At 46.3% G+C, this 25,136-nt stretch overlaps 1 pseudogene; it reads left to right on the top strand.

The window, feature by feature from the left end:
- Positions 1 to 1,010: 1,010 nt before the first annotated feature.
- Positions 1,011 to 1,838, top strand: LOC122689636 (annotated as a pseudogene).
- Positions 1,839 to 25,136: the final 23,298 nt, after the last annotated feature.

Here is a 25,136-nt window from a genome sequence, read left to right as displayed (position 1 = left end):
TATGCAGGTCAGGAGGCAACAGTTAGACCTGGACATGGAACAACAGACTGATTCCAAATAGTTAAAGGAGTACGTCATGTTACATGCAGTGTACATCATGAGCAACGCTGGGCTGGAGGAAGCACAAGCTGAAAACAAGATTGCTGGGAGAAATATCAATCACCTCAGATATGCAGATGACACCACCCTTGTGGCAGAAAGTGAAGAAGAACTAAAGAGCCTCTTGATGAAAGTGAAAGAGGAGGGTGAAAAAGTTGGCTTAAAGCTCACCATTCAGAACACTAAGATCATGGCATCCGGTCCCATCACTTCATGGGAAATAGATGGGGTCGATCGAATCAGTGGCTGACATTATTTTTCTGGGCTCCAAAATCACTGCAGATGGTGATTGCAGTCATGAAATTAAAAGACGCTTACTCCTTGGAAGGAAAGTTATGACCAAATTAGACAGCATATTAAAAAGCAGAGACATTACTTTGTCAACAAAGGTCCGTCTAGTCAAGGCTATGGTTTTTCCAGTGGTCATGCACGGATGTGAGAGTTGGACTATATTGGACTCTGTGGGAGAAGGCGAGGGTGGGATGTTTCGAGAGAACAGTATCGAAACATTTATATTATCTAGGGTGAAACAGATCACCAGCCCAGGCTGGATGCATGAGACAAGTGCTTGGGCCTGGTGCACTGGGAAGACCCAGAGGAATCTGGTGGAGAGGGAGGTGGGAGGGGGGATCGGGATGGGGAATACATGTAACTCCATGGCTGATTCATGTCAATGTATGACAAAAACCACTGCAATATAGTAAAGTAATGAGCCTCCAACTAATAAAAATAAATGAAAAATTAAAAAATAGTAATAAAACTATTAGTCTGTACAACCTTCAAAAAAAAAAAAGAAAGCTGAGCGGCCAGTCGCTGTCCCGCGCACCCTCGCGCGGCTGGCCAGGCTGGCGGGCTGAAGCGCCAGCGCACGGTGGGGCTGACGCGCGTAGCCGGCCGGCAGCTGCGCCGCCATGCCCTGGGACCACCGCCGCATCCGCGGGCCGGAGGAGTCGCAGCCGCCGCAGCTGTACGAGGCCGGCGAGAGCGAGGCGCCGGCCCCTCGCGACCCGGCGCGGCTGCGGCCGGTGTACGCGCGCGCCGGACTGCTGAGCCAGGCCAAGGGTTCGGCCTACTTGGAGGCAGGCGGCCCCAAGGTGCTGTGCGCCGAGTTGGGCCCGCGCCCAGCGGAGGGCTGCGAGCGCGGCGGCGGCCCGGCGGGGGCGGGCGGCGAGGCCCCCGCGGCGCTGAGCGGCCGCCTGCTCTGCGACTTCCGCCGCGCGCCCTTCTCGGACCGAGGGCGCCGTGCCCCGCCGGGCGGCGGCGAGGAGCGCGAGCTGGCTCTGGCGCTGCAGGAGGCGCTCGAGCCGGCCGTGCGCCTGGGCCGCTACCCGCGCGCGCAGCTCGAGGTGTCGGCGCTGCTGCTGGGGGACGGCGGCTCGCGCTGGCCGCCGCGCTCACGGCCGCCGCGCTCGCTCTGGCTGCCACGGGCGTCGAGATGTACGACCTGGTGGTGGGCTGCGGCCTGAGCCGCGCGCTGGCGCCCGCGCCCGCCTGACTGCTGCACCACACGCTGCTGGAGGCGGAGCGCGCCGCTGCCGGCCTCACCGTGGCGCTCATGGCGGTGCTCAAGCAGGTGGCCGGGCTGCTGGGCAGCGGGGAGGGCGGCCCGACCGAGAGCTGGGCGGAGGCCGTGCGCCTGGAGTTCGAGGGCTGCCAGCGCCTCTACCCCGTTCTCCAGCAGTGCTTGGTGCGGGCCGCCCGCCGGAGGGGTGCCGCCGCGCCCCTCTGAGCCCGAGACCCGAGCAATGACGGACGCCGAGGACCGAGCCGCCGCTGCTGCCACAAGGACTCGCGCCGTCGGCCTGCAGACTGCGTGTGCCAAACTGCAGCTGAGAACTGGGAGCACGGGAGAGGGTCTGCCGAGGCGTGCTCAGAATAGCCGTGTTGGAGCGATTCTTTCCAACTGCTTCGTTAAAAAAGAAAAAAAAAAACCTTTCTAATTGAGCTGACTCCCAGCCACGACCCAGTTGAAGGAACCTGCCAGTGCATCTTGACTCCTAAGTTGGAAAGGACTTCCGCTGGACTCATCGGGAAACCTGGAGCTGTTGTCCTGCAAGGGATGGACCCTATCCAAGCCAGCCAGGGACTCTCTCCTGAATAACTGGGCTGCTTTTGAGAGCGGGAACAAGGGGGCTGTGCCTTCCACGTACATCTGAGCCCAAACAAAAACGCTTATAATCGGAAACATTCTTCTGTCGTTTTTGGTACCGACTTTAATGAGTAAGGCTCTTCCGAGCTGGGGAGTGTGTTCTCAGGGCTTGGGCCAAGCATTATCTTTCATGTGTCCTGGTGTCTTTCATGTGTCAGGTGCCGGCACGGCACCTGAACTGCCAGGAGTGAGAGTTTCTGGATGCTGGAGATGGAGTCTGGCCATTCTGTAGGGCAGAGGGGTCTCTCTGACCACGAGGGTGGGCTCTGGCCTGTGTGGCTCCTGAGCCATGCAGGTCTGTGCTCAGGTCTGAATTGGCAAAAGGGCCGCCTGGGGTCCTCCCTGCACCAGCTTGGTGTGACCTGAGCGTGTGTGTCTCAGGGGCCTGCTCAGCTCTAGGAAAGGCTGGCTTGAGGCAGCTGAGAGACCAGAATGAGGCCTGGGGACCACACCAAGAACCCCTGACGGGGGGAAAAACCCAAACTTTATTTGCCCCCAGTGACATAATATATAATTCCAAAGCAGATCTGAAATATCTAGAATCACAGCAGCAAGGAACAAGACAGAAACAAGGCACCTACAGGACCGAGGCCAAGCCTGCTGGGCGAGGGGCTGGGAGGCCATGAAGTCAGAAGAAGGCAACTGGAACTGAAGAAGTGTTAGCCCGGCTCCAAAGTGGCCATGTGGAAAAACAGGGCAGAGACCTGTGGGAAGGGGCAAGTTTGCATCCCATTAGACAGACATTTACAAAACCCTATCAACCCCCAGATGAGAGTCTCCCACATGAGATGGGAGGCAAACCACACACCATATATGCAGTTCTGCGTCACTGAAGAAACCCAAGTTTAAAAATCTATGTTACTTGTGTATTACCATATGTGAAATAGATGACCAGTCCAAGTTCGATGCAGGAAACAGGGCACTCAAAGCCAGTGCACTGGGACAACCCAGAGGAATGTGATGGGGAGGGAGGTGGGAAGGGGATTCAGGATGGGGGTCACAGGTACACCCGTGGCTGACTCATGTCAATGTATGGCAAAAACCACCAGAATGGTAGAGCAATTAGCCTCCAAGTAAAATAAATTAGTTAACAAGAACAACAACAAAATAAATCTGAGCGCCGAAGAATTGATGATTTTGAACTGTGGTGTTGGAGAAGACTCTTGAGCATCCCTTGGACTGCAAGGAGATCCAACCAGTCCATCCTAAAGGAGATCAGTCCTGAGTATTCACTGGAAGGACTGATGTTGAAGCTGAAACTCCAATCCTTTGGACACCTGATGCGAAGAGCTGACTCATTTGAGAAGACCTGATGCTAGGAAAGACTGAGGACAGGAGGAGAAGGGGACAACAGAGGATGAGATGGTTGGATGGCATCACTGACTCAATGGCCATGGGTTTGGGTAGACTCCAGCAGTTGGTGATGGACAGGGAGGCCTGGAGTGCTGCGGTTCATGGGGTCACAAAGAGTCGGACACACCTGAATGACTGAATTGAACTGAACTGAGGTTATCTATACTGTTTTCCCACTGGAAATTCCTTCATATTGTGAACAATGATTCGTCAGAACAAAATGGTCCACTGAGAATCTTAGGATATAGACCCAGAGTGGCCTTGGATATCTTCTAGTGCAATAGCCTGACTTCCATAACCAGACCTCACCCCAAATTAGTCTTTTCAAGACTTAAATCTAATGTGATTATATTTGAAGATAGAAAGTTTTGGAGATGAATTTAAAAGAGGTCATGAGGGGCAAGTCTTAATCCAACAGGATCAATGGCCTTAGAAGAAGAGGAAAAGAGAGAGAGAGATCTCTTTCTGCCCACACACACTGAGGAAAAGCCATGTTGAGGACATAGGGAGAAGGCAATCATATGCTGCTGCCTTAAACTTGGAGTTAACAGCCTCCAAATCTGTGAGAAATAGATTTCTGTAGTTTAAGCTACCTAGTCTATGATCCTTTTTTTTTTTTTTTTTCTTTTTTGACAATCTGAGCTAAGACACCTAATCTAGGGTTTTCTTAGCTGTGATCTGGAAAATGCTGTTCTGCCTGGACTGTTAGTAGGTGTTGGTTCTATGGTCAAACGCCTTTGAGAATGTTGCATGCTATTAACATCTACTGATAGTTCACTACTTACATTAGACTCTTTAAGGCTTTCAGAGCCCTAGAGTGAGGAAACCTGGTTACCATTGTTGGAGGAGCACCTTTTAACATCTACATCACAGATTTCTTACATGGGGCCTGTGGAAGCCCTGGGGGATTGCTTTTGTTCTTGTTTCACACCTGTCCAGGCCTTGACTTTGCTAACTCCACAGCTACTGAACCAGAATATCTAGGGACAGAGTGCTCCAGATTACGAATGACTAAAAGCATACAGATTTTTGAGGAGCTGAGTTTGGGAACTACTATTCTAGAACAACACTCTCGTGTTATAGGTGAGGAATTTAAGATCCTTGGAGGGAAATTGCTTGCCCAAGCATGAGCACAGGGCAAATATTTGGACCATTTCCCCCTCCACTATAAATAACCCCTGAGGTTTTTGATAGTTCTCCCAGCAATTGTGATTCCAGCTTGTGCTTCATCCAGCCCAGCATTTTGCATGATGTACACTGCCTGTAAGTTAAATAAGCAGGGTGACAATATACAGCCTTGCCGTACTCCTTTCCCAATTTTGAACCAGTCCTTTGTTCCATGTCTGTTTCTAACTATTGCTTCTTGACCTGCACACAGGTTTCTCAGAAAACAGGTAAAGTGGTTTGATATTCTCATCTCTTTAAGAGTTTTCCACAGTTTGCTGTGATCCACAGAGGCAAAGGCTTTAGCATAATCAATGAAGCAGAAGTAGATGTGTTTTTTTTTCTTTTAATTCCCTTGCATTTTGTGTGATCCAGTGGATGTTGGCAATTTGATCTCTGGTTTCTCTGCCTTTTCTAAATCCAGCTTGAACATCTGGAAGTTCTCGATTCACATACTGCTGAAACCTAGCTTGAAAGATTTTAAGTATAATCTTGCTATCATGTGAAATGAGTGCAGTTGTATGGTAATTTGAACGTTCTTTGGCATGCCCGTTCATTTGGAGTGCTGGATGTCAATTATATCGCAATAAAGCCTGGGGGGAATAAGGACCAAGGTATCCGGCAGACGAATTTTTGTGTCTTAGTTGAAAATTCGCTAGATAATGATGACTTCTGAAATGAATACTAAGTCATAAGAAAAGTAGATGGTTGAAAGAAACTATTGCCTAGATGCTAATACCCTTTCCCTTGAGATGGTACCTATGGAACCCAGGGAGGGGAGAGAGAGGGAAAAAAAGAACTCAGGGACCAATCAGGTGGCTTGTTTCAACCCTGCCTCTCAGAACATAGCCTCTAATTCAGCTTAAAATGGGAAACAGAATCTCACAAGCAGCACAGTTATGGAGACTGATGAAGCAACCCAGAGTGGACTTCCTTCCTTTGAGTGGACTCCATGGGGGACTGGAGCTTTGGTACCAGCAGCTGCCCCTTAGGCCCATCCACCACCTCAGCGAGTGCAGACGAATTTGGGTAAGTCTCTCCTGGTTCTGAATCTCCCATATTGATTGAGATTCTGAGTTTTATTTGGTGGTGGAGCAGGTTACCTGCCCCCTCCTAGTAGGAAAGACACTAGGGGGAGCCCAGGTGAAACATCTGGGGAATACCCACTCACGGTCTAGACGATCAGTGGGGCTCGGTTGAAAGATACTGAGGAATTCCCACCGAGTCAAAAGATGCTAGGTGGGGGGCTGGCTGAAAGATGCCAGGAGAATTGCCCACCCAGTGGAAAGGTACTGGGTAGGGGGGCTCGATTGGGAAAAAAATCGAGGAATACCCAGAGCTCGGCTGAAAGATGCCAAGGTCGCTCCATTGGAGGGGACTGAATGGTCTTGGCTGAGTGTTTAAGTAAGAGGCTGATCTGACACTTTTCCTCAATTAGACTGCCTTTATAGAATTTGTCAGGATAAAAGTGAGGAAAATACATGAGAGCTTTGCTCTGAAGAAAAGGGACCAGACTCCTCCCGGCCAGTTTCAGTTTTCTCTGGTAACTGAGAAATTTAGGAGAGTGGTGGAGGCCTAGTCCTCGTACCGTGCAGTGGGCCCATAGGGAAACCCACTCATTAATTAAAATACTTGCCCATCCGGGGGTCGCAAATAAGAACTGGCCATTCAGCGACCTGAGCAGGCATGGTGGTCTTAGATTGCCAGAGGCAGAATCCGAGACACATACAGACAAGCTGAAATGACTCTGGGGTAACTCCTGAAAGAGTTAGGCTCACAAGCAGCACATGGGCCCACTACACAAGTTCACTAGTGATCTCTCAAACAGAAATAAAGGGGTGTCAGAAAGTCAGCCTCTGACTAACTCTCTAGCCAGTTTCGTGTACAATACATATGGAGCTCATAGTTTGAAGTACATAATTAATTGGAGAAATTATACTAAAAGAGACCTCAACATAAAATGGCCAAACTTGGGTTCTTTTGATATTCTAAAATTCATATTTTTACATGCACAATTAGAAAAGGCCAGCTGTGCTTTGACTGGTATCTAGAAGCTTCTAAAACAAGAAATGATAGAGTAACTTCTTCCCAGAAAATCAACAAATTATTGCTTGAAACTATCTGAACTAAAAAGGCTGCTAGCACTGACTTTGCCAGCTTGCAGGTCTAATTGAACTAGGAAGTCATGTTTGGCATTTATGCCATTTGGCTTTTCATTTTTGGGCATCCCTTTACCATCTTTTTGGGGCACTCTTGCCACTTGGCTTTTGATTTCTGGGCATCACTTTGCCTTTTGTTTCCTTTGGAGTGTGACTCCTGGCTGGTGAAGTTCTGGTTTGGTTTGGTTTGTTAGTTTGGTTTGAGTGCACAGACATCTGATACAAACTGTTTGAGCTAATATGTGAATTAAGGTTCCACACCCGACCTGGGAACCCTTTGGGAAAATATTTTTAAATGATTGGTCAATCTATAGCTATGATCCAATGACAAGAAAAATGGCCTGAAACTATTAGGTCTTTATTGACATAGGATAGGAAAATGAACTGAAGTTCCCTTATGTCCAGGACTTCCTCCTATAATCAACAGCCTGGGGCTGATTAAACCAAGACCCCTACTTCCCCAGAGGGACAGTCCGTGCTGGGACCAATCTGCCCTTGTTATCAGGGCCAAGTTAAGCACTATCTGGTCTAAATTTCGGCTATAAAACTATGGTCACAAAAAACAAAAATACAAGTTTTGACAATATGGTCACAATATTCTTTAGACTCCAGAGGAATCTTGAAGAAAAAATTATCTCTTTAAGAATTCTTGCTCTAAGGAAATAACTCCTCCTATACCGTTAGCCTTACTTTTGCATTCCTGTCCCCTATAATGAGAAGGACATCTTTTTTTGGGTGTTAGTTCTAAAAGGTCTTGTAGGTCTTCATCGAACCGTTCAACTTCAGCTTCTTCAGCGTTACTGGTTGGGGCATAGGCTTGGATTACTGTGATACTGAATGGTTTGCCTTGGAAACAAACAGAGATCATTCTGTCGTTTTTGAGATTGCATCCAAGTACTGCATTTCGGACTCTTTTGTTGACCATGATGGCTACTCCATTTCTTCGAAGGAATTCCTGCCCACAGTAGGAGATATAATGGTCATCTGAGTTAAATTCACCCATTCCAGTCCATTTTAGTTCGCTGATTCCTAGAATGTTGACATTCACTCTTGCCATCTCCTGTTTGACCACTTCCAATTTGCCTTGATTCATGGACCTAACATTCCAGGTTCCTATGCAGTGTTGCTCTTTACAGCATCAGACCTTGCTTCTATCACCAGTCCCATCCACACCTGGGTGTTGTTTTTGCTTTGGCTCCATCCCTTCATTCTTTCTGGAGTTATTTCTCCACTGATCTCCATTAGCATTTTGGGCACCTACCGACCTGGGGAGTTCTTCTTTCAGTATGCTATCAATTTGCCTTTTCCTACTGTTCATGGGGTTCTCAAGGCAAGAATTCTGAAGTGGTTTGCCATTCCCTTCTCCAGTGGACCACATTCTGTCAGACCTCTCCACCATGACCTGACCGTCTTGGGGTGGCCCCACACAGCATGGCTTAGTTTCACTGAGTTAGAAAAGACTGTGGTCCCTGTGATCAGATTGGCTAGTTTTCTGTGATTGTGGTTTCAGCGTGTCTGCCCTTTGATACCCTCTTGCAACACCTACTGTCTTACTTGGGTTTCTCTTACCTTGGACGTGGGGTATCTCTTCACAGCTGCTCCAGCAAAGCGCAGCCACTGCTCCTTACCTTGGAGGAGGGGTATCTCCTCACAGCCGTCCCTCCTGACCTTGAACGTGGAGTAGTTCCTCTCGGCCCTCCTGCGCCCACGCAGCAGCCACTCTTTGGAGGTGGGGTTGCTCCTCTCGGCTGCCGCCCCTGGCCTCGGGCGTGGGGTAGCTCCTCTCTGGCGCGGGCCCTGACCTCAGGTGTGTGATAGCTCCTCTCGGCCCACCGTCCCTGACCTCTCATTATAGGGGACTGGAATGCAAAAGTAGGAAGTCAAGAAACACCTGGAGTAACAGGCAAATTTGGCCTTGGAGTACAGACTGAAGCAGGGCAAAGGCTAATAGAGTTCTGCCAAGAGAACACACTATTCATAGCAAACACCCATTCCAACAACACAAGAGGAGACTCTACACATGGACATCACCAGATGGTCAACACCGAAATCAGATTGATTATATTCTTTGCAGCCAGAGATGGAGAAGCTCTATACAGTCAGCAAAAACAAGACCGGGAGCTGAGTGTGGCTCAGATCATGAACTCCTTATTGCCAAATTCAGACTTAAACTGAAGAAAGTAGGGAAAACCAATAGACCATTCAGGTATGACCTAAATCAAATCCCTTATGACTATACAGTGGAAGTGAGTAATAGATTTAAGGGACTAGATCTGATAGAGAGCCTGAGGAACTATGGACGGAGGTTCGTGACGTTGTACACGACACAGGGATCAAGACCATCCCCATGGAAAAAAAATGCAAAAAGGCAAAATGGTTGTCTGAGAAGGCCTTACAAATAGCTGTGAAAAGAAGAGAAGCGAAAAGCAAAGGAGAAAAGGAAAGCTATTCCCATTTGAATGCAGAGTTCCAAAGAATAGCCAGGAGAGAGAGATAAGAAAGCCTTCCTCAGCGATCAATGCAAAGAAATAGAGGAAAACAACAGAATGGGGAAGACTAGAGATGTCTTCAAGAAAATTAGACATGCCAAGGGAATATTTCATGCAAAGATGGGTTCCATAAAGGACAGAAATGTTATGGACCTAACAGAAGCAGAAGATATTAAGAAGAGGTGGCAAGAATACACAGAAGAACTGTACAAAAAAGATTTTCATGACCCAGATAATCACAATGGTGTGATCACTCACTTAGAGCCAGACATCCTGGAATGTGAAGTCAGGTGGGCCTTAGAAAGCATCACCATGAACAAAGTTAGTGGAGGTGATGGAATTCCAGTTGAGCTATTTCAAATCCTGAAAGATGATGCTGTGAAAGTGCTGCACTCAATATGCCAGCCAATTTGGAAAACTCAGCAGTGGCCACAGGGCTGGAAAAGGTCAGTTTTCATTCCAATCCCGAAGAAAGGCAATCCCAAAGAATGCTCAAACGACCACACAATTGCCCTCATCTCACACGCTAGTAAAGTAATGCTCAACATTCTCCAAGCCAGGCTTCAGCAATACGTGAACCGTAAACTTCCAGATGTTCCAGCTGGTTTTAGAAAAGGCAGAGGAACCAGAGATCAAATTGCCAACTTCCACTGGATCATCAAAGAAGCAAGAGAGTTCCAGGAAAACATCTATTTCTGCTTTTTTGACTACGCCAAAGCCGTTGACTGTGTAGATCACAATAAAGTGTGGAAAATTCTTCAAGAGATGGGAATACCAGACCACCTGACCTGCCTCTTGAGAAACCTGTATGCAGGTCAGGAAGCAACAGTTAGAACTGGACATGGAACAACAGACTGGTTCCAAATAGGAAAAGCAGTACGCCAAGGCTGTATATTGTCACCCTGCTTATTTAACTTATATGGACAGTACATCATGAGAAACGCTGGGCTGGAAGAAGCACAAGCTGGAATCAAGATTGCCGGGAGAAATAGCAATCACCTCAGATATGCAGATGACACCACCCTTATGGCAGAAAGTGAAGAGGAACTAGAAACCCTCTTGATGAAAGTGAAAGAGGAGAGTGAAAAAGTTGGCTTAAAGCTCAACATTCAGAAAGCAAAGATCATGGCATCTGGTCCCATCACTTCATGGGAAATAGATGGGGAGACAGTGGAAACAGTGTCAGACTTTATTTTGGGGGGCTCCAAAATCACTGCAGATGGTGATTGCAGCCATGAAATTAAAAGACGCTTACTCCTTGGAAGGAAAGTTATGCCCAAACTAGAAAGCATATTAAAGAGCAGAGACATTACTTTACCAGCAAAGGTCCACCTGGCCAAGGCTGTGGTTTTTCCCATGGTCATGTATGGATGTGAGAGTTGGACTGTAAAGAAAGCTGAGCACCGAAAAATAGATGCTTTTGATCTATGGTGTTGGAGAACACTCTTGAGATTCCCTTGGACTGCAAGGAGATTGAACCAGTTCATCCTAAAGGAGATCAGTCCTGGGTGTTCATTGGAAGGACTGGTACTGAAGCTGAAACTGCAATACTTTGGCCACCTCATGCGAAGATTTGACTCATTGGAAAAGACCCTGAAGCTGGGAGGGATTGGGGGCAGGAGGAGAAGGGGACGACAGAGGATGAGATGGCTGGATGGCATCACCGACTCGATGGGCATGAGTTTGAGTAAACTCCGGGAGTTGGTGATGGACAGGGAGGCCTGGCGTGCTGGGATTCATGGGGTCGCAAAGAGTCGGACACGACTGAGCGACTGAACTGAACTGAACTGAACTGAACTGATACCTTTAGACCAGATCTCTCTGGATCTAGACCATATCTAATTCCTGAAACCAAAAGGAACAAAAAGGAGAACAAAGCCTTTTGAAATATTACTCCAACCATTTTTTATGCATAACTAAGTTTGGAAAACAAAGCTATAGGGTCTCTTGTGTCTGTTTGGATGTATGTATGTCTCAGTGTGTGTCTTTGTTTCTTTTGATAATATTTCTGATTGCTGAGATCAGTTTGTACATGAGCTCTAATCTGATTGGCCTTAAAATAACACATAAAACTCAATCCAATTGTTTGGTGGTGGCCAATTACCTTTGTCTAGTACTTCTGGGTTACCTTGGTGGATTTCTGTTCTCTAGGAATACCCACTAGGAAATTTATTTTAGATGAGTGTTCAGTCCTGTTCTAGCTTCATGATATTACTAGATGGGATTCTCTCACCTGGCCAATTAATAATACCTGCTCTGGGGGTGCTGGCCATAGATTTAAGTTTTCTCTTAGGGTCATTTAAACTCAATCAGAGTGATGAGCTAAGTCTCTATTAAAAAAATTAACCTCTCATCTATGAAAAGGTAAAGTCCCACAATTATGGAGTGGATCTACGTGGTTAATATCAGGCTATGGTCATTTAAAAGCTCCTCTATGTTGGGAAGGGTTAAATCATACTAAAACTGATCCACCTGGTACTCATGAGACAAGCCTGGGTGCTTTCTGAACTATGTCTATTATTACCCTTAGAGAGAGTGATTGGTATGGAACTCAGTGGATTTGTGGAACTAATTTATGGCCTTCACGTCTACAGGGATGGATATGAAGGTGTAGCCTGGGATTCCCATGAATTTAAGGTCATACACGTTAACGAATTAGAGGTAACCCTAACCAATCTACCATTGGTATGATCTCAATGGGTCAAAGATCTGTATTCTACTGGTATGACCATTTAGCAGCTTGTGTGTGTGTGCCTTCAATGGGGTTGGAGGATGTAATTGACCATATCTAAGCCTTAACAACTTTCATAAGCTTTAAATGATAGTAATTGGGCTATTAGCTTATTTTTATTATTATTATATTTTTTCCATTTATTTTTATTTGTTGGAGGCTGATTACTTTACAGTATTGTAGTGGTTTTTGTCATACACTGACATGAATCAGCCACGGATTTACATGTGTTCCCCCTCCCAAGCCCCTCTCCTGCCTCCCTCTCCATTCCATCCCTCTGGGTCTTCCCAGTGCACCAGCCCTGAGCACTTGTCTCATGCATCCAACCTGGGCTGGTGATCTGTTGCACCCTTGATAGTATACTTGTTTCAATGCTGTTCTCTCAGAACATCCCACCCTCGCCTTCTCCCACAGAGTCTAAAAGTCTGTCCTGTACATCTGTGTCTCTTTTTCTGTTTTGCATATAGGGTTATCATTACCATCTTTTAAAATTCCATATATATCCATTAGTATACTGTATTGGTGTTTTTCTTTCTGGCTTACTTCACTCTGTATAATGGGCTCCAGTTTCATCCATCTCATTAGAACTGATTCAAATGAATTCTTTTTAATGGCTGAGTAATATTCCATGGTGTATATTTACCACGGCTTCCTTATCCATTCATCTGCTGATGGGCATCTAGGTTGCTTCCATGTCCTGGCTATTATAAACAGTGCTGCGATGAACATTGCGGTGTACATGTCTCTTTCAGACACGTGAAACAAAGCTAAAAGCTGGTCTTTTGAAAGGATAAATAAAATTGACAAACCTTTAGCCAGGTTCGTTAAGAAACAAAAGGAGAAGAACCAAATCAACAAAATTAGAAATGAAAACAGAGAGATCACAACAGACAACACTGAAATACAAAGGATCATAAGAGATTACTACCAGCAGCTCTATGCCAATAAAATGGACAACTTGGAAGAAATGGACAAATTCCTAGAAAAGGATAACTTTCCAAAACTGAACCAGGAAGAAATAGAAGATCTTAACAGACCCATCACAAGCACGGAAATCGAAACTGTAGTCAGAAATCTTCCAGCAAACAAAAGCCCAGGACCAGATGGCTTCACAGCTGAATTCTACCAAAAATTTAGAGAAGACCTAACACCTATCTTACTCCAACTCTTCCAGAAAATTGCAGAAGAAATTAAACTTCCAAACTCATTCTATGAGGCCACCATCACCCTAATTCCAAAACCCGACAAAGATGCCACAAAAAAAGAAACTATAGGCCAATATCACTGATGAACATAGATGCAAAAATCCTTATTAGCCTATTGAATTCTGAAATCTCTATGATGAGAAAGGCATTGCTACACAACTGCAAGGCCCTTGACACCTTACAGGATCTCAGGGAGATATATGTGCTATAATTCAGTCTGAATGCCAGATTTTCATCCCTGGTAAATCTTTTAATGTAACACATTTGAACCACATGAAAAATCAGATTTCTGCTTTAAGTGACCCATTCCCTAGTCTTGACAATCTGAAAAAAAAAAAAAAAAACGGTGTAGGAGGCTAATGGTTTAAATATTTACTTTTAATTCCACTATACCATTTGTATTTTGTTTCAAAAGATTCATATTGTATTACCAAGTGTGTGACTGAGCCTCCAATGAAAATGATGACTAAACTTGAAGCAGTTGATCAAATGTATCGCTCGATATATGATGAATGATTGTAATAGTGTAACTCTAGGTATGAAAAGTGGAGAAGGCAATGGCACTGCACTCCAGTACTCTTGCCTGGAAAATGCCATGGATGGAGGAGCCTGGTAGGCTGTGGTCCATGGGGTCGCTAGTTAGACGGACTGAGCGACTTCACTTTCTCATTTCACTTTTGTGCATTGGAGAAGGAAATGGCAACCCATTCCAGTGTTCTTGTCTGGAGAGTCCCAGGGACACGGGAGCCTGGTAGGTTGCCATCTATGGGGTACCACAGAGACAGACATGACTGAAGCGACTTAGCAGCAGCAGCAGCAACAGCAGCAGCAGCAGCAGGTATGAAAAGATGCAACGAGAGGGAATACTTTCCTGGACCATAACTAGAAGACAGGTGTCCAGAGATCTTTGACTATTAAGACCTAGTCCAGTAATAGCACATTGAGTGTCTTGTCAACAAAAACCTTCTCCAGAACTGGGAACGAGCCTTCCCAGCAACGCGGGACAACATGGTCATGAAATGCCCCCCAAAGTATGGTCGGATTTATGACCACAAGGGGGCCGTGTCAACTACAAACTGGCACTTTCCAAGAGCATTGCCAACGACTGAACAACAAAGGCATTTGCCATCTGCCTCTAAGGAGATTGAACCCCATGCTGCTATAGCTGTTGACCTTCAACAACCCCTGAGGGAGTGCAGGGTGGAGTGAGGAACTCTGTGCTCCAGGGAATCTGGTGGGAAAGGTCTTTAAATAGTTGGATGTTTTTAGGAACAGATTTTATGATCTCAATCCTTGCATCTCCTCATATCTAGAGAAGCAATAAATTCATTCATGGTGATATCAGATCCTCATGACTAACAAAAATCCTTTTGCAATATGACTGCTTCATGGTATTGAACTCCCCCTTCACTAAAATCTTATATATTGACTTTCCCCCACTGCCGCTTTGGAGCAGTCTCTCAGAGCTGTCTGAGATGCTGCCTCCTGGGCTTCAGCCCTCATGTTGCCCCAAATAAAACTTAACTCACAACTCTCAAGTTGTACATCTTGTTTTAGTCACCATTTCACTAACAGGTAGGACAGTGAGGGATCTTTAATTCATTCTCACTTACTCACCATTTGGGCAAGAGCATTCTCTACTGGATCCCCAGAAGTGTTCTCATATTCTATAACTGGGCTTGTGTGGGCCCTTATCTTTCATCTTCCAGAAATCCCTGTCTCTGTCAGCCTCCCACCCTTGTCTCCAAAGCTGTCAAGCACTGTGCAGGATCTGAGATTTTATCCTACTTACAAATGAACAAGTTAACCTGCTGTATATACATGTTTCATGGATGCTGAAAGAAGACACAAGGCTATAGAGTCAGACAAAGCACTTTATTACACACTGAAAAAGTAGAGGCAGAGTGTTCCTGTGATGCTTGTGCCAGCCTCATGCACCCAAGTCCCATGGGGGGATGCCAAGGGTCCATCATGGGTGCCTGCACACACAGTGGACTGTGTTCCAAGAGGAAATGCTGAGTTTGGCAGATTCACTGCTTTCTTTTTTAAACGTTTTATTCATTCATTTGGTTGAGTCAGTTCTTAGTTGTGGCATGCGGGATCTTCATTACACCATGTGGAATGTTTTGTTGTGGCACATGGACTCTCTAGTTGTGGTGCACAGGCTCCGGAGTTACAGGGCACAGGCTCAGTGGCTCCATGGCATGTGGGATCTTAGTTCCCTGACCAGGGATTGAAACCATTTCCCCTGCAGTGGAAGTCTGATTCTTAACCACTGAACCACCAGGGAAGTCCCTTGTTTCTTTCACAATAAGCAGGAGCAAGCCTGTTCCTTATTGGAGTGAGTCAGCACATCCTTCAGGGTGAGAGATGGCCAGGGGAAAGCATGGTTAGGGCCTCACCCAGCAAAGAACTTGCAGGGACATACATGGCCCACGGTGAATTGTCTCTCAAAACAGATACAAAGAGAAAATATTGCAAATCACATCTCTGGCAAAGGACTCACTCCAAATATTATAAAGAGCTCTCAATACAACAGTAGAACCATGCAATTTACATGTGAGCAAAAGACTCAAAAGGATACTTCACAAAGAGGAATTTACGATGGAGAATAAGCACATGAAAAGATGTTCAACATCTTTCCTTGAGAGGTTCAACAATTTCCGTGCAAAGTCAGCCCTCTATGAGATACCTCTATGAAAAAGATGGTCATTTTCTCATTGTAGCCTCACATAGCAGAGAGCAGCGAGGGAAAGCCAGCTCTCTCCTATCTCTTCTTCTAAGGGCACTAGTCCCATGAAAAGGGCTCCCCTCTCATGACTTATTTACCCTCCAAAGCCCCAGCTGTTAATACCAGACAGTGGGGATTAGGGTTTCAGTATGTACATTTTCGGGAGACACACACAGAGGAAAGTCCACAGCAGCCTCTCTGATAATGACTGAAATTAAAAATACGGACACTACCAAATGCTGGTGAGAAGAACCAGAACCCTCATATATTGCGGGGGGAATGCAAAATGATACAGCCACTCAGGAAAACAGTTTAGCGGTTTCTTATAGTGTTAACCATACACTTACCACATGGCTTCCCAGCTGGCGCTAGTGGTAAAGAACCACTCTCAATGCTAGCAATGTCTCAGTGCAGGAGACATAAGAGACGCAAGTTCAATCCCTGGGTTGGAAGATTCCCTGGAGAAGGAAATGGCAACCCACTCCAGTATACTTGCCTGAAGAATCCCATGGACAGAGGAGCCTGGCAGTCTACTGTCCATAGGGTTGCAAATAGTTGGACATGACTGAAGCAGCTTAGCATGCATTCACCACATGACCCATCAATCCCACCTCTAGGTATTTACCCAAGTGAACTGAAAATGTGTGTTCCCACCAAAACTTGTAAACACATATAGCAGCTCAATTCATCATTGCCAGAAACCAAAAACAACTCAAATATCATTCAACCAGTGAAAGGATAAGCAAACATTGGTACTTTCATACACTGAGATACAGCAATAAAAAGGAATGAATTCTTGATATACTGAACAAGTTGCATGAACTGCAAAGGTGTGCTGAGTGAAAGAAGCTAGTCACTACAGTTGCATACTATATGATTCCACTTATATGACTTTCTTGAAAAGACAGAACTAGACTTATGGAGAGATCAGTGGGTGCCAGTGTATATTGCTGGGGGGAGGGGATCAATATAAAGTGATTGTAGAAGGGAGTTCTTTGGGGAGTGATACAGCTACTGTATAAAAAGACTATTAAAACCCATAGAACTGTATGCCCTCCTCCCTCGCTAAAGTCCCTGCTTTTCCTAGCTTCCCTTGCTGCTAAATTTTAGACATATAACTTAGGTTCTGCCAATCTGACGCTAGTGATTTCTAAGTTCTCCCTTGCCTATCCACCAGAGTTGGTCCAAGAAGCCGAACCTAGAGTCTGTTGCACTATCTTTCCCACAGATTATAACCTAATATATCTCTAATAACTATTTGCTAATTTAAACTAGTTGAGTGGATTCTGTTGTGTAAAAGCAAGAATGATTATTAACATATTTATGTATGACTGATCGTACTGTGCAATTCCAGCCCATGGTCTGCTTCTTGAACATACAATTTAACCATGATAATCAGTGATTAAACATGGGAAGCCAGCCTTCTCAGAGAGGATCATTTGGACGTCCTTTTAAAATGGCTAAAGGAGGAGCTGTGAATGCTTGCATGCCAAGTACTCCATAACAATTCCTTAGCACCTGGAATGGTGAAATATTGATTCTGGGTAGATTGGCCAGTTGACTGCAAAGAAGGTTCCAACAATTCCTTCCATTGCTAGACGTGCAGCCCTTGGCACTGGGACTATGCCAGTCGTTCCATTAAGAAGTAGAGTCTATTTCTCTAGGCTCTTGAATCTGAGCTGGTCTGTGACTTGGCCTTGACCTACAGAATGTGGTGGTGGTAGTGGTGTGGATACTGCAGGAGTTCTGATCCTAGTCAAGGAGGCTCTTGGAACCTTGAAACCTCCATATCTGGAAGCCTGGAAGCTTAAATCTCCTGGAGAACTCTGAAATATATAGACTCCTGAGCCACTCTGCAAGCAGAGCTCCTGAGCACGAGTGCAGGAAGCTATGTCTACCCCACCCACAACTCCATCCCCACCCCAAAAGCTAGCCTGGAAAATACTGACATGTTATCTGCATGTGACACAAAGGACCGATAGCTCTTGACCCTGTCCTCTCCAAGGCTGGCAGTGGGGACAGTAACGGAGTTTTCCAGGAGGGTAGAGCAAAATCCCTGAGTGCTATATGGGCATATATTAATGTACACCATCCACAAGCTGTCCTCAGGACAGCAGGGCACAGAGGAAGGAGCATCTGGGTTCTCTCCAACACACATTTTGCAGGCTGTCCACTGTTTTCTAAATTCTTGCTCCCTGTCAAAGTTGTCTTGCCGGTTCACTCTCACCAGAACAGAACTTTGTTTTGTGTGCATGAGTAGACAGAACAGAGAGGAAAGAAACAGTCCACCCTGCGGGTGGCTCAGGCCCTGCTCTCCCATCCCACATGAGGCAGTTCCATGCATCTTGGCCTATGAGATCCCCTCTGCTCTATCGTGTGGGCTTGTGATTGGCGTCACATACCACTGAAGCCTTGTGGTCTGCTGATAAAGATGCTCTCCTCGACCAAACTCTAGCTAGTCTCCTCTGAGCCCTCTTCTCACTTAAGCCTCGAACTTGGTCAATAAAGATGTGAACAAATACTAAAATAGTTTGTAACAGCTCAGGGTCTCCTCCCAAGGATGACCTGAGTCCCCTTCAACATGCCTGTGTTAGAAAACTCAAGGCTGCCAAAATAATTTACTGTTTCTTCCAGGCAACAGCAGAACATAGGGTCCCTTTCTCCCAGGTTCTGTGGAAGGGGAGGACCTACATATTGACAGGCACCAGTTAATAAACCCAGACGGGTTTCACACTGACGCCCCTCAAAGAACTTGCCACTTTTTGTAATTTTTCACTTCCCTGACTCTACTGAACCTTCACTTACACCCTTCCTTGTTCCTCCATTTTCTCTTTAAAAACACCCAGTCACTTCTGTACAAATCAAAGCTCATGCTGGAATACTCTCTGGGTTGCAATAGTATGTTACTGATTAAAATCTGTCCTGACCACTTTAGTGTCTGGCTTTGTTTATCTTTGATACTACCACCAACGGCAACATGTATCCAAATCTTCTAGATGCTACTGTGTTATTCAGATGCCAAGTCCCAAAGGAAAAATTGTGAGGAAAAATGACTGCACTTGCTGCATGAGTGGGATGAAATTTTAGCCTTGTTTTGCTTCTCACCCAATACAACTATTTCTTGTGATGTCGCCTTGAAGTTGTTTTGCAGAAAGTAGAAAAAAAATTATAGTTGTGGAAAAGCATTATCTCCACCAATACTTTAAAGACCTGTCAGTCTAGGATGACAGAACTGATCCTAAATATGATGAATTGCTGAAGACACTAGAAGGTTAAGTTAACCCTCCAGAACTCACCTTGTGTCCTGGCTACTCAGGAATTCAGGAAAATAGCAGTGACAAGAAAGTTAGTACGGGAAGAATTTTGGAAGCCAAAGGCTTCCTCATTTCATGTTTTCTAAAATAAGAGTGTGCACAGTCATTACAGATTTTCACTCTTGAAGCCTCCTCTCTGTGACTCCTCTTAAGGATGGTGGAAGAGTCCAGGGCTTCTGCTCAGGTACATGGGCTGATTGCTTCTGCGTGGCCCTTTTCACAAGCAGGGGTTTACCTTGGTGTACCCCCAGTGCACACGTCCCCCCCGGCGCACGCGGCCCCCACTGGTGCACGCATACACCCCCCCACCCCCCCAACCCACCGGCGCACGCGCCCCCCCTGCCCTGGCGCACGCGTGCCCCCCCACCCCCTCCGGCGCACGCACAGCATTGATGGATGGACTCGGATATAGAAAGACATAGGACTACCATCAGAGATTTCATGACATCAGCTGAGCCTTGGCAAATGGACAGTTTCCCACCAGTAGATCTTCCTGAGAGAAATGGCCAATCTCCCCGTCAATCATTGCAGGCCCACCAATGACGATGTTGGGAGGTGGGGGTGTGAAACGTTGTGGAAGAAGCCCTAGTGCGTGCCTAAGCCCTTGACTGTCTGGATTGTGCTATGGGGGCTTCCGTAGACCGTTTTCCTAGGTTAGGATTTAACATGGCAGCTCCCTTTCCAGAGATCGCAATTGTGTAAGTTTTACTAACTTTATTCGTATCTGGCCGTCTGCGGTGTGATTGGGAGATCGGGTAGATAGTGTGTCCTCATGGACACTTTGACAGACGTGTCTGCGGGCTCCTGGGTGGATGGAGGAGAAGATCTCTCAGGCACTTCCGGGTTTGGTGTTGGGCATTATTGTACCAGCATGATGAAACTTGAAGAAGACGTTCTTTGTTTAAATGTGCGTCTCGGAGCCTTCTTCCCAGTTGTGGTCTTACTGCTTTGTCGTGTTTGTGGCTTAAAGTGAGGGAAGGGCGGGAGCATTTGGCTAGATGGGTGGGGGTGCCTGACTGTCTGACTGGTGAGTGGCGGCCGCCATGGAGCTGATTCTGCTTTCTATTGTAGGGCGTTTGGGGTGGATATATCGTTGCCGGGGCTTGCTTCAAATGTTGATCTTGGCCATTTTGGTGACCTTTCTTAACCATTGAGGGTCTTTCTGTTCTTTCCTACGTGAAACGAGACAGTAAGGCTCTGAGGGATCTTGTGTGGTGGTAGGACAGCTGACGGCCCTTGGCTGCCTTGGTGTTTTGTGGATCAGGGGAAGGGGAAGTTTGCCCCAGCCACTCATGTTACGAGCTTCCAGCTTACCTAATTTTCCTGCAACTGTGTTAGGCTGTCCATCTGTAAGCAAGTCTCCTTGTAGATCTGTATAATCACTGTTTCCTTCAGGACCTGGTGATGGCAAAATCGAGTACTGGCCAGCCGATGGGCCTGTAAGGAGAAGAGAGTGGACCTGGAATCAGCTGTCCAGAACTGCCAGATGAGTAAGTGCAACCTTGTGTTCTGTGGGGCCACAAATGCTGGGGGGAGGGTAGCATCCATCCCGTCAGCTGCAACATTTTTTAACATGATGTTGAAATATCTTCCCTGGGTCTCTAAGATAGGAACTTGCAACAATGTCAGGATCACTCCCTGAGCGCTGCTTAGACACTGTGTTTATAATCCATGTCTTTCGCTAGTCAGTGGCATCTTGTTCCAGTTCAGCGTGAGTGCCATTATTACAGACATACTGAATTTATTAGAATGTCACCTTTCCAAAAAGCCTGATCCTTCCATTTTCACATCAGAGTTCTGATCTTTATATGCTTTTGGAAAACACTTGTAATACCAGGCAGAAGCAGATTGGACTGGACGGGATTGTGAAAAACAAATTTCAGGAATCCAGAGACTATAGGAGTGCTGTTTTTTTCAGGTATGGGAACATGGATTTGAATGTAATTTCAAGCCAGCTCTATTTAGGAAAGGGGAGAAAGATGAGGCCTGTACACCAAGTGAGTGGCAGAGAATGATAGTCTGCCAGGCTATCCCCTCTATAAGTGGGTGGGCATTTACTTTGCAGGGGTCCTGGAGATGTAGGCTAACAATTCAAGTAATATGCAGGTCAAGACTTCATTAAATATTTACCCTTCTGCCATTTGTGGGGGAGGGGGGCGGGGGGCACAATACTGTTATTTTTTGCCTTGCAGATGTTGCTGAGACAATGCCTCCTGTTTCATTAAAAATAAATTCTAGCGTCTGAGTCTCACTCTTTCTTACTATCATCTTTGAGCCTCAATTTCCACATTTGCCGAATGGGAATCACACCTTGCTCTCATGGATATCTCTTGTATGGTTTTTGTAAAGTGCTCAGCACACAGGAGGCTCTGAAGGAATTAGTACACCATTTCCAGAATGTGGGAACAGAACAATGTGGCATCATTTAGCTCATCTCCCTACCTGTCCAGGCCCCCAATTCAACCAAATGTTTGTTTCCTTTCACAGGGCCAGCAAATTTCCTCAGATATTACGGAACTTCTCTTTGGAAACCAGCCTCTTTAATCCTGCTATGATGCCAAGAGGTAGCCCAGCAACTCACACCTTTCCTCGCTCTGAGCCACTTTCTTGTGTGGCCATCTCTGACGCCTTATGCCAAAGCTGATGTGGCTCAGCACCAAGTTCCAGCACCAAGAGGGTGCTTGTTAACTGGCAGTGCCGAAAAGGTCTCCTCGCTTTCATTGTCTGTGTAACGTTACTTCTTTTCTTGGCAGTGGTTAATTTGTTGAAAATCTGTGGAAGAATTTTCACATGGGGGTGGGGGAAAAGCGCTAAATAGAAATATGAACTGTTCTAAGGTGCATCGCAAGACACTTCTAAGCTCTAGTTACAAAGAAACCTCGGGCTCCTGTGTTGCTTTATTAGCATGGGTTTTATCCAGAAGGTGGCATTACAGAACCTGAATTCCATTCAGTGAAGGTTAAAAGAAAATCCACATTTCTTTGTGATTGGAAACTAAAGTATGTAGTCTTTAGAGGGCATGTTTAAAGACATTTTGGTTGTCCCTGTCATCGGTGAAACTACTTTAAAGCTGTGAAAAATGGGGGTCGTGATAGCTTCCTCCTCAGTGAAAACCTGAAGCCTGAGATACTTAGAGAAACCTGTCCTAAGCCCATGTTCCTTCCACAGGTGACATGTCGATGATCAAAACTGGCTTATTTCCTAGTCAAGACAGTTGTGAAACATAAGAATAAAGGTGAGGCCTGCTTCCCCTTCCACACACACTTGTTCCACTGCCCATCAAAGTCATCTTGGCTGGCTTCATTGGAGGCAGGGGTCAAGAAAACCTAAATGGATGGTTTAAGAGGTCAATCTACTGTGTAGTGGCACTTCAAAATAAGTTACAAGGTTGAAGATGCCAAAAAGTTGACTCTCCAGTTGGTGAGAGTGTCACAGATCAGGGCTCTCGTGGAAAGAAGGTAATCCTCTTCTGAATTTGAGATGGAATCTGGCTTGCTGGTTCTTTCCCAGGAATTCATTCCTAGGCCAGCCATGTCACTTAGGCTCATGAGACAGTACCTAGTGAATGTCTACTCACTCGTGGGAATGTGAATGTTCTAGAAATTCTTGGTGTGAGGTACACCTTTGGATACTTACCAGAAGTGGGATTGCTGGACTAGATGGTAGTTCTCTTTTTCATTTTTTGAGGGGCTTTCATACGGTTTTCCATAGGAGCTGTACCAATTGAATCTTGAACCTAATGAGTTACGTGAGTGGTTCTCAGGCCACTTTTGACTATCGGTTCTTTTCAGGAGAAGTACTGTAGAGATTAGAGGCTCAAAGTGGGAAGGAGTTCACTGATCAGGAAAGATGGAATGACTGGCTACATACGGACATTCGTTGGGGTGCCTAAAGCCTAGAGGTGGGGAAGGGGCTGGGAAGAGTGACCCTCTGTAGAGCTGCTGTCAGTGCACAAGGAGAAAGCTGGACGGGAGGACATAGGCCCTCAATGTGAAAGGTGCATTGGACTTCCTGTGGTCAAAAGTGTCTCCTAACTATTTCTCAATCTCTGGTACTGCCTCGGATCATTGTAGCAAGGGGACTGAACATAATAGTGCACATCGCTGAGTGTAATATCAGAGTGGATTCCTTTCCAGCAAAGGTGAGACTTTCATGATGAAGGCTTTACCCTATGTGACAGAATTTAGGACTTCACTGTTAGGGATGTTCTTGTGTTCCTGGTTCAGTCTGTGCACTGCCTTAGGCTGTGAAAAGTGGCTCAGGAAATGTGACCTTTCCCCCTCCTATACTGTGCTCTAGAGCAGTAGTCTGAGAGGGTCTCCTGGGAGGCGCCCGCTGATGTTGACTACAGTTGGTTGAGTAGACCGCTCAACTCATCTGTTGAGACTACCTGTGGCGATATAGAGGCACATGAAAGTGAACTGCTGTTGCTGGTGTGTTCTACTGATATACTAACCAGACACTTCTTCCTTTGACACTCGCACACCCCAGGTTCCTTGCTAAAGTCCTAAAGAAGGTGCATATTGGCAATGGCAGGATGTGGGGCATGGGAAATGTTGAGTCTGGGGCAGAAGTTGGCGGTAGCCTGATGTCAGAATTCTGTGCCATTGTGCTGAGCGAGGGCACATTGGGGATCCTGAGGAGTCCCGACTCTGTTTGTCAGAATGTGGTTGGAACTTTGCACATTCACTTTCTGCACTCTTCCACTGAGCACACTCTGCACATTGGCTGGAAGACAGAGATCCGATGGGTCTTGTCAGTGAACTCTCCATGAATCCGGGGCCATTTGCTTCCTTCAGGGCATATGCCGGTGAGCCTGGATGTGTAGGAACCTCCCGAGTCAGGTGCCCCAGCTGGAGGATGAAGCCTTTGTATTCCTCTTGCTGGAGAGGGCTGCACCCCCAGGCTGTACCTGTCTCTCCCACCCATGGATCTGCTAGAAAGCCTTTCTAGCAGAAAGGCTGGCTGGTGGTGGCTCCTCTTCCATTTGGGTTTTCCTGTTGGTGGGGGTGACATTGCCTCAGAGGGACCTTCTCTGCCCTCTCCAGGAAGAAGGTGGTGTTGGTACAACAGTGGAGGGACTGTTATGCATTGTTTGTGGTGTTGGGCTACTGGAGTGGGGGAGAGGAAAGGGGAGCTCAATTGGGGGAGCGAAAGGCCCGATGGTTTCCGCATGTCAGGCTTTTGCTTTCTCTTGATTTGGGAAATTTGGACCCAGCAGGGCTATGAGGAGGAGTCTCTGAGAGTATAAGGAAAGACTGACAGTGGGGAGGACAAGGGTCTTTGGTGTGACGACTGTGGTGGGCATTGTGGGTTCAGGGCTCTTTCTCCTGTCACCTTTCTCCCTTCCTTTGGGTTAGTAATACTGAGGGACAGAAGATAATAACGGGCCCTGATGGATATACTATAAGAAGATAATGGCTTTTGTATAAACTAGGGCATTTATTGGGGGAACAGGATTGTTTTCCATTTTCCCAAGTGAATTGTAATTTTTGTCTGCAAGTGAAGGCTTTGCTGTCTCTTCCTTGCTCTGTGTTGCCTAGACCTGTGACAGATGGCTGTTGTGGAAGGGGAGCTCTTTGTCCAGCTGTACTGTTGCACAGTATATAATCTAGGGGAGTTCTGAGAAGGAACTGCTCTTGCTTACACTATTTTTTTTTTCCGTTGATATTTTCTGCCCTTTTCCTCTAGCTTTTTGGGCTCTTGGTCACTCCTTTTGCTGCCAGGTCCCTGAAGGAACAC

This window comes from Cervus elaphus, chromosome X, assembly GCF_910594005.1.
Source record: "Cervus elaphus chromosome X, mCerEla1.1, whole genome shotgun sequence".
Lineage (NCBI taxonomy): Eukaryota > Metazoa > Chordata > Mammalia > Artiodactyla > Cervidae > Cervus > Cervus elaphus.
The sequence above is the reverse complement of the archived record's forward strand: the minus strand, read 5'-3'. Positions and strand labels throughout refer to the sequence as shown.